At 37.2% G+C, this 18,142-nt stretch overlaps 1 protein-coding gene across 1 annotated transcript in view; it reads right to left on the bottom strand.

Moving 5' to 3' along the window:
- SMURF2 (SMAD specific E3 ubiquitin protein ligase 2) overlaps positions 1-18,142 on the bottom strand; it is a 65,684-nt gene that overhangs the window by 41,494 nt on the left and 6,048 nt on the right. The gene's annotated exons all lie outside the window — the stretch shown is intronic.

The following is an 18,142-nucleotide window of genomic DNA, read 5'->3' as shown; positions in this document are numbered from 1 at the left end:
TTAGTGGGGGGGGGGGGAAGACAGTGATGTAAAAACATTCAAAAGCAACCAATACTGTGTCAACAGGCAGCTGAAAGTTTATAGGAGGAAGAAAAGGACTGGGTCCAAAACTAAGATTATGTTTACTAATCTTCTGGCTTTTCACGTGTCATCACCCTGGAAAAACTAGTTCAGCCTTCTGAATCCAACGAGCAGTTTTAACATTACAATTTGTTTGGGTTTTGTTTTTCTGTTTCTTTTTTTTTACCCAAGGGTTTTCTCCTAGAAAAAGTGCTTGCCTCAGAACACATGGGATACTGAAGAGAGAGACACGCTGCCTATCATTTTTTACCACAATGGTTCATTTTGAAGACAAGCCTTTCTTCCCTCTACAGAAACACCATCTTTTAATGAAAGCCATTAGCACTGCTTTTTGTGATCAGATCCCAGTTGTTTGCATGTAATATGCAAGGCAATACAATCGCTAAAATAAGTCCCAGCTGTAGAAACACAAAGCTACGCTGTTGCTAATGCATGCTGCACTGATAATGAATGGTCGTCTATGCTTTAATCTGAATAAAGCTCCCAACTGCTCTGTCTCTTCTTGCCAAAAATTCCCCTTCCTCCTCCAGACTGTGGTTGCATTCCAATTACACTGCTGATTGGAATGAGCCTCGTTCGGGGGGAGGGAGGGAGGGAGGGAAAGCGAGGGAAACAAATGAACATACACACACACACACACCCCTCTTGCTTTCTGATTGCTGCCCCTGGTACACATAAATTGTTTGGGGTGTTTTGAACTTACTCGCTTCCATGGCATACTTTTCTCCGTATTATATAAAGCTCTTCAGAAAATCGTTTTTTTTTTTTTTTTTTTCTTAGAACGCATACGCAAGAGGCGCAAACGGAACAGCACGCGCAGGTTCCAGCAGGACAGCTCAATACTTTAAACATTTCTAACAAATTCCTACTGTTTTCTTTGATTGTTGGCCTGCTGCAAAGCAGCTTGTATTTTTCTGCTTACATTCCCTCCTCTGACCTGCCTAAATTCCCACAAGGGAAGATAAAAAACAAGAGGTTCTTAACTATTCATCGAACAAAGAGCGCTGTAAATAATGCCATACAGAGCTGCAAATACAGCTGTTGAGGTAGTAAAAACTTTTTCAGTTAGCGTTTTGAAATAAAATTGTTTATCCCAACTACCCACATTAAATTTTTATTTTACAATTATTCTCTCCGGGGATTTTTTCCCCCATTTTCATTTCCTTTTAATTTTAATTTCCTTTGAAAGGTAAGTTTTTTTTTTTCTGCAGATGAACAAGCTTGTAAATATCAGAACACGACCCTAAATGAAGAATTTACTTTCAGTTAATGAAATTCATACATTTTAGAAGATCACAGTTGATTATAACCAAGAAGGGACACTCAAAGATAAGTAAGCCTAACAAATGTATGTTTTACAGGTGCACAGGGTTTCTGAGCAAAGAAGGTATTGAAACGTGAAATGCCTAGGAATGCAGCAGCTGACTAGTACGCTAAGCACGATCACTAATCGACGCGAGCTGGAAGGGTTCATATTGCACCTAACAATAAAGAGGGCTGCAGCTGTTCCTCTCTCAGATCAGGTCCAGCTATCACAAGGGTACAAGGTAGATCAGGAACCTGGACTGGCTTAATAGAAAACTAACCTTCTGGGAAGATAGATTAGTTTTCCACCGGCTCCAAGAGCTGAGCTGATTTATCCTGCAGTCACACAGGCAGTAGATCTAATGCAAAGGGGGCAAGAAGAAGCTGGACTACTTTTCTGGCAGCAACTTCCAGTTACGCTATAAAACTACACGCCATACCCGTCAGTTTTGCAGCACTAAAAACAAAACAAAACACCCCCTTCCTCCAGTATTTTCTCTTTAATGCATACTGCTAGTTTTTCTCCTCTGTTTTGCAAAAACAAAGGAACTGATTTCACCATTAGGTGCCAAAATACCTACCTAGCCCCCTCCGATTTTCAGGGACGCAATCTTAACCTTAAAAATTCAGATCAAGTCTTATTTTCTCTTTCCCAAAGCACACTCAGAAGCATAGAACCAAAATTTTCTTGCAAGTATATACAGACCTCTTGCTTTCAGGTTGCTCCATTTTACTGCTTGATAGTTTCTCTTACTGAAGCTTCACAAAGCAGTAGAAATTTAAAGTAACCTAACAAGCGCTAAACTAGCATTAGTGCAAAACACACACAGAGGCTGGCATGCCCTTCCCAAACAGGTTTAAAGTTTTTACTCCAATGCTTTAAATTATCTGAAATTCAGTGCTACTCAAATTAAAACCTTAAACACCATAAATTAAAACCTTGAACACCATCCTCTGAAGACTTGAGCGAGCTGAAAGGGTCACTAGCTGCCACATCTCTGGATTTTACTGGGACCAGTACAGACAGCACATGCTGAGACAGTAGTGCCCGATGCCACACACAGAGAAGCCCAGTTTGTCCAGGCACACTGGGCAACGTGATGGTTTCGGACAAACTCTGCTTGGTAAGATTAAACGTAAACTCTCAGCCCATCACTAGATTCACGGATCTGCAGCAGCAAAGAATGGCATGAGTGCTACCTACTCTCCCAAAGGCAAAACCAGACAGGTAAACTCAAACCACCAGTACCAGCTGTTGAAGCTAACCCGGGTACTTTTTTCCTAAATGCATTGGAGCGGCATACGTGACCCCTCCTGTGCCCAGAGCTACGGGAGCAAGGGCAACTCAGAAGGGATGGTAACTTCTGCAGCTGGCACAGCTGTCTGCAGCAGACATCTGTCCATACTCTTACCGCAATACAAGCATTACTGTTAGGCCGATACCCAAATGCAAGGTAGACAGCTTTTAAGCAAGCTCTTTTTAATACTTATTAGGATAATCTTAGTATTAGAAATGTACATTTTACAAGAATTTCCTTTAATAATTGTTAAAATTCTAAATTGTCCCATAAACACATTTCTGCAAGTTTAACTTCAACACAAGCCAGATGCTAAATCCTTAATATGCTGCATGTAAAGTGAAACCCATTTCAAAGGATCACAGGCACCTGCTTATAAGCATAGTCGGTTGGAAATCTATGTCTCAACAAATCAGAATTATTCCTTGGGGATTAAACAAATAAAAAAATGCAGTAACTTGCATTCACCCAAAGAGTAATATAGAGTATACAGAAATGAAAACGTGTCCCAATAATGAAATACAATTTAAACCACTATAAAATACACCAGAAACTAACATAGTAGCAATACATTTTTCTTTCCAGCAGATTGCATACAGACTGACTGAATTTTCCTATAACTGTATGTTGTATTTTGACTGGTTTTAGAATACTAGTCCTGTATTACTTGCATGTAATAAAACTCATGGAGAGTAAAATTCAAAATGAAAACATCATGCATTTATCATGGCAGAACCATTAATAAACATGCATTGCATCACTGCATATAAACAGTTAAGCCAAAAAAATCATTCAGCTCGTGCAGCAATAAAATTCTGGGGCAGAGTGTCCAAGGCTATTTTGAATTCGGTAAAGGGGGAGAGGAAAGATGACGGCTCCAGTGTCCGGCAGTCGGTGCCTAGGATGCCTGAGTGACTCGTGGACACAGCCAGATGGAGTCTGCCTAGATTTGCCCTGTTTAGACTCCTGTTTTAACATCATGATGTCTACTTCACAGCATTGTTTTACTGTAAACAAAGGGCTTCCTTTTCCACTTCTCCTCCCTTATTCCATTCCAAGCCAAAAGAAAAACAAAACAAAAAAAAAAAGCCCCACACCAAAGAATTCTTCATTCAAGCAACTAATGTATTCGCATTTCCTTGATTCAGTCGGTGATGGGCTTACTGCCACACACATCACAAAGTCTATTCATGTGTCCAGTGTATTTGATACGCCTGTCAAGAGGTAAAGGAAAGAAATCAGGCTGCCACTTCTGCGAGGAAGGCAGCAACCCTCCCCCAGCATCTGAAAGCCTACCGTGCAGCCTCACGAGTCTCCCTTACAGAAATTTTCATTTGGACTAGCCAATCTGAATATATAGATGCAAAACCTGAAGAACTCCTTTTTTTGTGTGTGTGTGCGCACTACATCCCAAATATTAGGTCTATAGGTCTATGCAAATTTGGTCTAAATGATACAGTATTAAAACATTGCTATCAGGGTGCTGTGTAAGCCAGGGCTTCCATCACCGCCCCAGAGAGCAAAAAAGGACTGCAGTAACACGTGGGAACCTTCAGGAAAACCAAAGCTAGTGTGAATATCCGCATTTCCTGGTTTAGTGTGGATGGAGCCTCTCAGACCAGCCAGGATGTTTCTAACGCACAAGTGGAATTTCTGGTGAATAAAAGTTAACTTCTCCACCCTACTGGACACGGTTTAATCCGCACAACTTGTCCCTTTTTCAAAATTTTACAAATGACTGTTGTATCATCAATTCATCATAAATAAATCACTTATGTACTGAAGAGTATGCTGGTCAATAGGAGGAAAAAAATAGTTTTAAATTGACAACTATTAAGACGCTTTAAAAAATAAACAAAAAGGATGTCAGCAGTCAAACATTAACTTTCAAACCAATTCCAAAGTTGTTTTTCACATTTGTATTAAATACAGACTATCAATTCATTCTTCAGTAAAAATTATCAGCATAGGAGTTGGAAATTCAGTAAAGATAACTGAATCCACCAATGTTAAGGTCATATTTGCTGTATAGGTTTCTCAATTAAATGCATTTCATCTTCCTGCAGTATTAGAAACATAATTCCCATAAAAACTTTTAAATTAAAGTAACATTAGCAAGGTTATCCTCTCTAATCTCAAATCTGCAGAGATTATTATATGCAAGTGTCAGCAAAGTAAACTCACGTGTATACATTATATTGTCCTAGAAATATAAAAGAAAACAGTATTTAAGATGTCAAAAAAAAAAAAGGGGGGGGGGGAGAAGAAGGGGAGGGGAGGGTACTCATATCTCAAACTTTTACGAATCATTATGCTAAAATCTTACCTCAATCCTTAAAGACTTGCTTGAAATCCCATAGTTAGTTTTTAACCAAGACCTATTTTGAATAGCAGTGATTAGTCCAAAACTGTCAAATCACATACCCCAAAAATCCTTAGCGCGCACAAGACTCTTCTGCCGAGGGCGAGTAAATAAAAATCAGGACCAAGCAGTTTACCCATCTGTTTCGCAGCTCGTTTTGATAAGAAGGGTGTGGTGGAAAAAGCTAACACTGGCCACACTGGAGCCTGCTCTGCCTGATGTACTTCATACACCTAGGAAAATGTGCTGGGAAAGAAAAAACATCTTAACAAGAAGCAGAGCCCTTGGATTTGTTTCCCCGCAGCGCAACTCACCACCCTCTGAATGATCTATAGCAGAGGTAACAACAAAAGAAATTCATGATCCAATTGCCAACCAGACCAAAATGCCCTGAACTTTAAAAGGGGCTTCAGACAAGAGGCACCTGCTACTAACCCACGCTCCTGGGCAGCAGGAATTGTAGCTCCCCGAAGCTTTTTGGACCACGGGAGCATGACTGTCTCCATCAGAGCACAGTCACACACGCCATTTAAACAGCAAGTCTCAAAATTTTGTTCCTATTACAAACATGATCCTAGTGGGACACTAAACTACCAGCTGGTGCTTTTCCAGGGGAACCACACACGATTCAGGCGTCATGCCCACAGCAATTCTCACACCACTCTTCAGTGAAATACTGTAAATATTAACCCTCCTATTAACGCTCCTAAAAGTATCGTCAACAGCTTTATACAAAAAAAATCCTGAAACATGATGGCTATCAAGGCAGTAACGTTTTTTTTAAAAAAGTAGTCAATTTTGCCATTTCAAAAATACAACTTGAAACATGTGAGTGATTTTTTTTACATCACTCCATAATAAATTTTATGTTAAGGAATTCTCGAGTACAGTGATTTGAATACTATCACTAGCTAAGGAGTCCCAGTGCATTTTACAAACCTAAACTCGAAGTTCAGCACAATTTCACTTTAGTAGTACACTTGATCTACTGCAATCATGCTGTATGACAAAAATGTATGCGAGTGATACACTGTTACATCTTCCTGTATCAATACTAGCAACTTAAGACATGAATTCTGAGCTGACTCCCTGACAAAAACTGTATCCTGGCTCCTCCTCCTTTTAACAAAGTTGAAATATTTAAGCACAATGGCCCTACATTTACTTTTGGGGAGAAAATTTGTTTTTGAAGGAATGCTTTCAACTTTGGAAAGAGCCTCTCTATGGAGCTTGACAGTGCAATCTTCTTGCAAGTGTTGCTTTAAAGAACATTTATTAAAGGCTTCTGCCAAAAGAGATAGGGTCAGCAGAAAGACCTCTGTGGACTACATGTACTTTCATTGGGTTACCATGCTTATACCTCTTTGTTTACTTAGTTCTGTCCATACCTACAGAAATACTATATAAATGGGGAAAACATCCATTGCTTAGTGTATCTTAGTCCAGACTATGTTATCATTAAAAAAATAAAAATAAATAAAGCCTCATCTACAAGAGATAGCTCTACCTATATACTATGCAATTTATAAAGTGGATTATTTAGTTAAACCAGCCTAGCCCCTTAACATTAACAGATTCAGCTTGTCTGCAAACAGATGTGTTCTACAAATCAAATTAAACAGTTTTAAGACACTACCACTGTAAAACAGAGATGAGGTAACCGCATGAGAATTCTATCTATTTCAACAAAATTAAAGCAGCTTATACTAAAATACCAAGGATTTTTTTTGGTACAAGTTGTTTAAATTAATCAATCAGTTCAGTATTTATATACTACAGTAAAAATAATACAAAGAGATTTTTTAGAGAACAATACAGAATTCTGAGGAAACAGCTTGCCACTATACAAAAAGAGAGAGATTCTTGCCCCCCACCCCAAAGTTTACCATCAATTTAAACTATGATTTCAGAAGTCTTTTGAGAAGATGCAATGTTCAAGCAGCAAAAAGACAATTTTTTTTGAGAAAGAAGAGTACTTGGCTAAAGATATGAAGTGGGGACTCCAAAGTAGGAAAAAAAGTGGGAAGCAGGTGATGCCAAAAGAGGAGGGAGTATGACGCTGAGTAACAGGGCATGGACAACCGTCAGACTCCCGCACCTGCGACTCTAGGAAGCCCCAGCCTCTCGCAGGTGCGTTCGCAAAGCACCGTCCCAAGCATCACAGCCCCGATTTCCACCATCCTGTACATACTTGCATATGCAAGAGAAGAGGCAAGGCTGCTAGACCTAGCTTTCCAGAGCAATCTTTAGATTTATTTTCTAGACAAATTGCTTCTTAGAGAATTCAACTGCTAACTGAGTGCTATTCCAGGCTCAAAAATAATATATTTGCTGAATAATGTATTAACTTATTTAATAAAAAAACATTTTCCCTCTCACAGCTATCTTCTTACATGTCAGTTATTTAACACTAAACTCCTTGCAATCACCTAATTCTACTATTATCTCAACCACCTATGTATTTTAGAGCCACTAAGACAATTTATAGTAAATAGAACATGAATACAGGCATACCAGAACTCTGCAGGCACCCACAGGAATTATGAAGGAACAAAGAGGGCGCGAGCCTTCCCCCCTTTCCGTTCCTTCAGCCAGCTTTGTAAACTGTAGCTCCTTTTTGTACTGATTAATTAAACTTAAGAATTCACAAATATATTCTCCATTTACAACATCTGACAGACCAAGCCTTTGCATGTTGTAGAATATGAACTGCATTACCATTGTTAAACAGATACAAGCTTTTTAAATACTAAACATCAAAACGCAATGGCTGCCCTGGAACAGGCATCTACATCTCCAGTTAATCTTCCATTTTTACTAAATAGATGCAAATAAACTGTACTAAGTCACTTTACCAAGTTCTGTGTCACTCATGTTGCAGCTGCATTGCTGATAAATAGCAGTCCTCACTAAAAGGTAAAATTGCCAAAGGCTAATAAGATTAGAGTGCTTTTAGGATCCAGGCAAACATGTTATGATTTAGTTAAAAGCTGCAGAATTACCTAAGCATGTTCAAATTTATAAAGCAGACATTAGAATAAATAAGCAAGTCTAGTAGATTTTGACACTAAATATAGACTGTTCAGCAGACAATTAAAAACAACAACAACAAAAGCCACATAGGATTGGAGAAGATAAAGTGTTAATCACATATTTGGTGGTTTATGAGCCAAAGCAGTCTGAGGTTTAAACTGCTTCTGCTCAGTGCTCATCCCATTCAGAGACGATGAATCATTTCCCATTTGGCAACGCTTCTGCCTACAAGGCTGTCTTCTGCGAGATTTCTCCTGTATCCTTGTAATAGATTTGCTAATTTAGTACACCTGACTTTGAGCAAAACCCATTGTTGCCAGCTGTCAGACTAGACCTCGTCCTGTTTATCAGACACATCTAAACCATCCTGCTCTGCCCCAGTCACAAACAGAACACTCTTTACTAATCCCAGTGCAGTAAATTACTTTCTAATATCCTTGTTTTTCTTATCCTGCCAAAATACCAACACATCATAGATTTAAAGCAACAGAAAAATCAATTTATCCACAGCAGCTGGACTCATACCAATTTATCCAATAGCCGTATTTTTTTTTTTTTTTTTAGTAAGAGTTGCTGTTCTAGTCATTCTGTTCATAAATTCTTGAGTTTCAGCAGTAGAGGTTTGACTATTTTAAACAAAAGTAATGTAAGTTCACTAGGAGCATATTTTAGTTTTTTAGGCAGGCCTCCACTGCTCTTTGAAAGATAAATCAGAGCACAACCAAGTATTAATCACCCCCTGCACACACACACACAAGAATATTTCCTCATTTTATAAAGGCTTGGTACATGCAAAAGAAACTGCATTAATTTCTGTTTATAAATACTTGGTATGGAGAACAGCTTCAAAAGGTAGGGTAGAGTAGGGGTTAAAGAGAAAAAAAAATTTTTTTTAAACCTACATGCAATAAGAGAGTCTGGGAAACATTAAAAATTAATTAATCTACAATTCTTCTTTTCCTCAAGAAAATCCATCAGAATTTAATCTTTACATTCTAGGTTACATATACCAGTTACACAGATACAAAGAAAAAGCAGACTCACTCTTCAGGTTTTATACACCGCCTCAAACTCCTATTGTATTTTGAAAAACATATTGCATGCTTAAAAACACATCCCCATATTAGGTCCTGCTTTGCTACTTCTACTCATCTGAGTATTTTAAAATTCAGTATAATCAACAAAAATACAGTTACAAATCCACCGTGCTAACAGAAATGGTAGAGTTTTTGTGTTCCTCTCTGTCTTCAGGGGGCCATGGAGCTACTTGCATCCTCGCACGCCGGCAGCTGCATTAACGCTTGCTGACCATTTCAAAGGAGTGCACCTGAGCTCTTTTTCACCTGGGACTGACTTAGAAGGCTATGATTCAACAGGCCACTTGCTGCGAGCAGCTCCCACACCACCACATTGCTGTGCTGGCTTCTGCTATGTTTGCCACAACTAAACGTAACAGCACTAGCTTTCTTGTAGACTGGCTGAGGATCCCCACTGATGGTTTTCTTCACAACAATACGTACGATACATTCAAAACAGGCTGACCACTTGACTGACTTCAGACAGAAAAGAAGAGAGAGAGAGAGAGAGAGAGAGAGATTAAGAGCACAAATTCCACACAGGAAAGAACTAGAGACTGGTTATACTTTGGGCAACATGGCCCAGATTGCTTCCAGTAAACAGACCCAGAGAAAGCGGCGAGAAAGGGCACACTCAATATTGCTGCTACGAGGTATCAATCAGACAAGCTGTAGTGAGTTGCTATAATACAGGGCAGTGGAACACACAAATTTATGGATGCAGAGAACACTATACATCATTTTAGTGATGCAGCAATCCTACGCGAGCCGTTTGCTGTTGGTAGTTGCATTTATGGCTGACCCACGTAGAGGCAATCAAAGCATTCTCTGGGCCTTGCTGGGATATCTCCCTTCTCCCCTAGGGATGCTAGGGACTGCTGAAACCTCTCTCCAGTTGCAAATGGAACATGAATCTGAAACTCCCTGCTGCAACCTCAACTGCAGAGCCAGCACCTGTTCTTCCACATGGGAGGGAGGAAAAACTTGGGAAATGAAAAAACAGCATAGGATTTTATGGAAAGGAGATGTAGTTAAAATAAAAAACAGTTAGTGAAGACTAGCTAGTTACGTGTTTTCAGGTTTATAGTGGAATACAAAGGATGGCAAAAACAAAGTTGAAGATACTGTCTGGAGAGGCCTGAAGATACTGTCTGGAGAGGCCTGAAGTAGGAGTAAGTCAGCTAAACTAATTTGAAAAGAAAAACTGGAGGGCCATACCGTTATATGTTGCTAAGAAACCAGTATTGTTCTTAGATGGCCATGGATACAACCGTTACCCAAATTTCCAATAACACAGAATCACAGAATGGTTGAGGTTGGAAGGGACCTCTGGAAATCATCTAGTCCAACCCCTCTGCTCATGTCCAGGCAGGTTTTGAGACCCACCAGAGGAGGAGACTCCACAACCTCTCTGGGCAACCTGTTCCAGTACTCACAGTAAAGAAGTTTTTCCTCATATTCAGGTGGAAGAAAATTCAGAGACCTCTAAACAGTAATGCATTTTCATATGATAATCCAACTCTATACAAATATTTTAAGCAGATCAAGTTATTACAGTTCTGAAAACGATGATTCCACTGTAAAAGAAAAACAAAGGTGTTCAATTACAAGAAGTGATCAGCAACACTTCTGAAATCACACAAGAAGCACTGTCATTTCATTGGTCTACAGTAGCAGCAGCGCCAATCTAGTCTGCTGTAAGAGTAAATAAAGGTACTGTTCTTGCAAACAAAAGGAAAAAGACCTATGTATAATTTCACTCCATTTGTCGTTGTAGCATTTGAAGTGATGAATAAAATACCGTATTTCAAGTATTATTCATCTGTACAATTTAAGCTAGTCATGAGTAATCATTAAAGAAAAATATTTGCCAGGAAAAAATAACCCAGAATATATGATTCATTCACTTCTGAAACAATAAAACAATTCACTGTAACAAAAATAACTATATTGTAAATGCTTTAATTAAAAGTTTGAAGATCAGCCAAATACACTGAATAAAGCATACCCTATTAAACACATCCACGTGTGCAAAAAACCCAGAAGAGTTTCAATGGAAAAAGATAATTCTATAAAATAATACCTTATCTGACGGAATCGGTAATTTTTACCTATTTAATATTCTTCTAATAGCAAAGATATAGCTCACCTATCAAACTCTGACAACTCGTCATTAACCTGACAAATTGATACTAATTTCGGTACAAAGGTGATACATATAGTATATCTGAAAATGAAACAGCTAGCTCTGGAAAGTTCCAAGATTTTAACATCATAGAGATTCCTAAATAATTCCTTAGGAATTAGGACTTTCAGAGACTCCAAATCATGAAAAAGGGGATCAGCTGAAACAAACAAACAAACAAAACCCCCAAATATTTAACAGTTTTATAACTGTCTAAAGCCCAAGTAGTGAGAACAAGCAGTTGTTGGAAAAGGTGTCTTCCTATGAGCAGACTTTGTTTTGGCCTTACATTGATTAAGGCTTACATGAAAAAAGAAACGTTGGATTCAAAGAGTAACACTAAACAAATATGAAATAATTTTTATATAAACTTTTATATACTATAAATCTATATACTATATAAACTATGCACAACTATATATAACTATATATAAACTTTTCTTCATGGTTAGAAAATATTGAGTGTAAGTTTACTTAAAATGAAACTTAGCAGTTTCACATTCTATCAGTTCATTTATTTTAATTGACTAACTAAAAATTCACACATCTGATAGCATTCTTAAAATTTCTCCTTATTTATCATATATAAACATTTTCTGAATAGGCCTCTAAAAGAAGTTTCAAATGCAACACGATGACTTTTGCTGCTGGAGATACATCTGCCCAATACATTTAATCTCAGATTTGTTTCTTTACTATTTAAATTCTTTTTTTTTTTTTTTTGGGGGGGGGGGTATGTGTGTATTTATATGAAAGATCAATGTTTTCTGTACCAAGAGATAACTTAATATAAACAAAACACAGTATATTAGATCAATCAACTAGCTAATGCATCAAGCTATCCCTGTACAAATACAGTGGTGACAGTGTGTAAAACTGGATCATTTTTCCCCCTCTTTGCATAAAGAAATCTTTATATCCAATGCAAGATCCAGCAGAGTACATAAATGATAACTCTCACAGTCAATACAGATATATTAGTTATTAAATGTACAGAGAAAGCTGACCAAAAAAGGTCAAACTTTTCTTTCATTCAACTAACTCATCAATAGCTGGCAACACTTACCTGAACAAATATTTGTTACTTGGAAACCACTGTGAGTAGCTGGCATGTAAATTAATCAAGGAAACATTACAAAATATAGAATTCTTAACATTTTCACATATTGATTGGCAGAAAGTCTTCTGACCCTTTTTGTATCATATATTTCTTAGAATCAAAGCTTTTAGAAAAAGCTTTTAGATTTTGCTAAAAGTTGAACATCTCCTTTTGTTCTACATATAAGGAATAATTATAATCTTAACTGCAAACTTTTCTTGGGATTATGTTACGAATCACGGTCACTCAGTAGCCAGCCTTTAATTTCCTACCTCTTTCAGTCAGGATCAAGGTGATGAAAGTGCTCTTAAACTGGTCTTCTACATTCAGCTGAGACTGCTTACATTCTTTACAGTTGTTATACATCTTAAATTCTTACAGGACACCTCTGCTATGGATGAAAACTTCTTGCAAGTCATATAGTTAAATCAGTGACTATGACACCGCACACACAATATATAACATTCTTAGGTTACAAAGCTTAGCATTTAAAAGTTCAGAAACGTAAGAATTAGGGCTGTCCCTGCAACCCTGCATCTTGTTCACTGCTACACCGGTACGGTCCGAGTACCAAGAGATTCCCAGCATTTTGCCCTGCCAAAAGCAGTTTCAACCTCCTGCCCGTTTGTCCCAGATGGCTCCTTGTCCCAGGTTACTCCCTTCTTCTCCACCCTCATCCAACTTTTGAGCCCTCTGTGTTCTCATTAATGTCCTTCTTCACACTGGAAGTATCACACCAAGTTTAGCATTAACCAAATGGGATCGTCCCCCTGTGTACTTGGCTCCTGTCCTGGCAGTTGGTTAAAACGCACACAAACCATTGCTGATATGATGATCACCTATTTAATAATGTTCTTACCCTACAAAATAGTATTTTTAAAAAATTATACATGGCATAGAATTATAATCTCCTTCTTAAATCTGCTTGAGTATTAATAAAAACTTTCCAAAAATAAATTCAGTCTGATTTAGCCAACTAGTATGAAAAATTTCAGTTTTAGCAGGTTACTTAATAGCAACTGAAAAGACAGTCTCATAACGGGAAGTGCAACTATAGCTGGTGCTGTAAGTCTCACCTTGGAATTTCAAGTTAAACTGTAGGTATAAACTCCACTGACAGCAAATAAAAAGCAAAGATGTCCATACACACAAAGTCACTCAAAACCGCATTCAGGCTACACGAGACAGCAGCAACTTTAGGAACAAGTGTTCCCACCCACCATACTGCTAAGCCGTGACTATAACCCTTCAAGAAGGTCAGATTAACCAGGGCCAATATTTTCATGCTATTGCTGCTCTGTCACAAAGACGCTCGGTGGCTGCAGAACACGAGTGAACCTCCGGTCTCAGACGATGCTATACAGAAATGTTTAATATGGAGAGAATTTGAAGTATCAATAAGCTTACACAAAAATATAAAGCCCTTGAAGGGGTCCAAAGTACTATCCTGCATAGATTAAGTTGCGTTATGCTGATACACAGGAAATAGCTGACTTACTCTACAGGATGAGCAAGTCACCAGAGGAAAGGAACTTTCAGGAAAAATGATAAATAAGGTAATAGGGAAATCTGAAGCACATATTCACAATTCTACATTCAGATTCCATAAATGAATAGGAATTTCTTCATGCTCTATTGGCCACAGAAGCAAATGATACATGGATAAAGATAAATATTTAGCACCTCTCTGGGCAGAAGGTAAAACATAACCACTTGGTGTCAGGGACACCAAGAACTTTATTGTTTTACATTAAAGGACTACAGAAACTTTAAGCTCTTCTTATTGCCTCACTGTAAAATAGCTATTGGGAAAGCATTATGAACTAAGGGAGCAGAAAGCTCAAGGAAGGGAGAGAAGACTACACAAATCATTTATTTTATTACAAATCAGGCACAACACTTTTACTACTGAAAATTACTCTAAGTCACTTTTTGCTTAAAGGCCTTCTCTCTTCCTGTTACAGAAGAAAATATAAAGCAGTAGCATTTTAAATCATTCTTTGACCCAGTTCTCAGGTGAAAAATCCCAAAGGTGAATGATTTTCATAAAAGCGCTATAATGGAACATAACATCACAACCTCAAGCTGCATCTTGGCCGGTCTTACCAAGATTTATATGATCACAAAAATCTAAATCCTTGAACTTTTTGACAAAAGTGCATATCCCACTATTTAAGGCAAACACAACCCAATTATTGTGTGTAATCTTAAATTTACAGATGGCATTTGCTTCTTTAAGAATATGTGGGGATTTGACACATGAAGTAGCATTTGCTTGCTGTTGACCTCTGTTCAAGCTACTTTTCCCCCAGTCCACACATCCAACTTCAGCAGCAGTTTCTTATGAAAATAAATGTGATGTATACATTTAAAGATTCTCTTTACCTATGTTCCTAACATTTTGTGCTTTTACTAGTGATTCTAGATGTTCGGTACACATTTAAAAATGCCATTTATATGACCCATTTGAAATTATGAAAGATTGCACTTAAAGTTATTACAGTTGTTCACAGGCTTGTCTGTCTGGACTGTGCTGATTACTAAGAGGCTTCTGCAACCACAGCATAAAACATTCTTGAACTTTTGATTAGGCTCTTATAGAGAAAAGTTTTAGAAAATTTCTGTGTTAATATGCTTTATACCAGTCTTTAAAGTTGGGTCAATTAATATCTCACGCATTGTGAATCCATGCTTAAAGTAGTCAGACATTTTTAATTTCTTAATGAGGAAAGCTAAGTAAATGCTATCCAGCATATGGCAGGACCAGGTCCTTCATGTCCATTTAAAGGCAGTACTTAGCAAAACATGTATTTTCTTAAAATTAAATTAAAATATAAAGATTAGCATGAGGAAGAAAAACATTCAGTATCTTCAGATTTTCACACTGAAAATGCAATCATTACTATTTGGTTAAGAGCAATATTGTAGTCAGGAGCCTGAAACAAGAGACACTTCTGTATGGTTCAGTCTAACTACAGGAACCTATTTTAGTTTTCTGTTTCCATTGTAAAATGACCCAGTAACTGGTATATTATAGTCCCCTCAGGTCCCTTTGTCAGCTCAGTTCCTCTACCCAGCTCTTGACTACATCTGCTCCACTCTATCCCGTTCCACTTTTACGAATATCCCCTTTTCCCTGCAATGACCACCACCACCTACCTACGTCAGCATCATCTTTGTAAGCTTTTTAAAATCACATCTGACATCACCTTCTACAAATTAAGACAGTAGTACTTCTTTGGCTGCTTAACAAAAGAGGTACTACCTTAACATTACTACAGCAAGGCACAATGCTACTATCAATTCAGTTTGCTCACAGTCCTCTATATAGAGCTATAAAACATGTAATTTTAATAAATCCATCAGGGAAAAGAGTGAGAGAAATCTTTTTTTCTGAAAACAAAAGCAAGATTGGGACACATTATAAATTAATTGTTTCAGAGCAAAAGAAGATTATCATAAAAAGATGGAAATGTTCTGGTACACATTATAAATTAATTGTTTCAGAGCAAAAGAAGATTATCATAGAAAGATGCAAATGTTCTGGTAAGAGCTGAATTGAAGAATTATTTGCCATAAGGACAAACAAATGTTTGGCACAATTAACACTATAAGCTTCTAATCGCAGGTAGTTAAGTATGAATATAACCATATATTTTACATGGACATGTGTAGTTCTTTTACACACGTTTAAGGATTTTAATTTATTTATTTATAAGCCACGTTTTTTAATTACTCTAATTCAGATACATCTTTCTTTCTCCACTAAGAATAAAACGTGTTTCATTTTAACACATTTATATTTTTTCAATTAATAATAAGTATATGGAGTATATTTTTACTAAAATGAAACACAAGCTTTACTGAATACATTCCATTTATCCTCCTCAAGTCTTACGATTTACACTAAGTAGCAGTTTTACTATATGCAGGTTTAAGAGCACAGAGCCTAGCTTTTATTTATATTATAAGGTGATCATCAAGTTGGCTCAAGTTTTCAGAAAATTCTTTTGGTATTTTAACGCATATTCTTGCCCTCAATTAAACACAAGCACAACTGCATTTATAACTGTACTTATGTGTGCATCCATACACTCAATTCAAAATCAGATAGTTAGGCATGTTAAAAAAGAAGCATCATTACAGATAGATTAGTTATGACTCCCTTAACTCCACTGGTTTTACTAAAATCTAGGTCAAGGCAGAATGAAAATGAGTTTATGTATGTCACTTGTTTAAAGCCGCAGCATGTGATCATGCAAGATACACCCCCAACCCCACAAACACTTGACTAACGTAAGCCACTACTCAGTCACAGTTACATACTCTCTATGCCCATTAAAAAACAGGGGGGGGGGGGGAGGAAGAGCGAAGAAATTAGTTTTAACTTGGATAAATTCCTCAATCGGTTGATCACAATGTCATTTGGAATAGAGGGATACCCACAGTCTGGAAAATGGTGCTGGGCATAGAAATGCTTTTACACTGGAACCATCACTATAATGTTTGTGGCAATATGGTATCATACATCCTAATTTAAGCACATACGGTAGAAGCTGGGTACACAGTCTCATTGTGAATGACAGCAAATTATGACATCTATACAAGTTCTGTATATATGAAACAATTAGTGAAGATAATATAGAAAGGGCACTAGAATTAAATACTTCATTTGAGTATTTTTGAACCACTAGCAACTAACAATACCAAAGCCATAGTTGGAGAGTGACTCTCTTATTCTACAAGAAAACAATTTTTATATGTTGTCTTAAACATGTCTTGGCCAAGAATCATTCCAGAAAATTAACAACAGGATACAGCTATATAAACTTACATGCTGCTACTTTTTCTTTCACTTTCAGAACTTTGAAAATGTGGATAACACTTCAACCAAGCAATACTTCTTACCCACTTTTGCAGATATCAGACCTTTTAGTTTAATTAGCCTGTGCAACACAAAACTGTATCTTTCAAATATTTTAAAGGAGAAAAAAAAATCTAACAAGAACCTGCAGCTTGTTAAAATATAACTGAAAAAAATGACCCTGAATCACCCCCAATGTATAGGCTTAGAAGGCCTAGATCAGAACCCCATTTTCTGTGGATTTGTATTAAAGAGAAACAATAAACATGGGCAGAGAGTCAAGAGATAATATTTTTAAATCCCAGCTTTACCAGGTTTATCCTTTTTATGATCTTGTGCAAGTCTCTTCACTCAGTGTAAGTTTCCCTACATAGACCTAGATGATAGGGTTTACCACCCAGTTTTGTCCTGAGCTTTCTTATCTACAGATTAAGGTATCTTTAAAGTTGCAAGTGAATTCTTATCTATGCTTTCACTGCAAGCTTTTAAAGTTTAAGAAGTAAGAAAAAGTCAACAGTTTGCTTCCTTGAATACGCTACTGTCAGATGCCCCTCAAGATTTTGATCCTAATTCCCAAAGAGGAAATGTGCTCTAACAGTGGAAACAGGCAGTAGCTACTTTCATGTTTATTATCTTTTATATATACATATATATATAAATATATATATATGTATGTATATGTGTGTGTGTGTATATATATGTTTATAAAAAAAAATTATATAAACGATACATAGAGATTAATCTTTACCAGTCACTCAGAAGTCATTCAAATGATCTCAGACACTGCACGTGTCAGGAGCATTTAAATTTTAATGTATTAAAACACACATGTAACAGCA

This window comes from Rhea pennata, chromosome 19, assembly GCF_028389875.1.
Source record: "Rhea pennata isolate bPtePen1 chromosome 19, bPtePen1.pri, whole genome shotgun sequence".
Taxonomy (NCBI): Eukaryota; Metazoa; Chordata; class Aves; order Rheiformes; family Rheidae; genus Rhea; species Rhea pennata.
The sequence above is the reverse complement of the archived record's forward strand: the minus strand, read 5'-3'. Positions and strand labels throughout refer to the sequence as shown.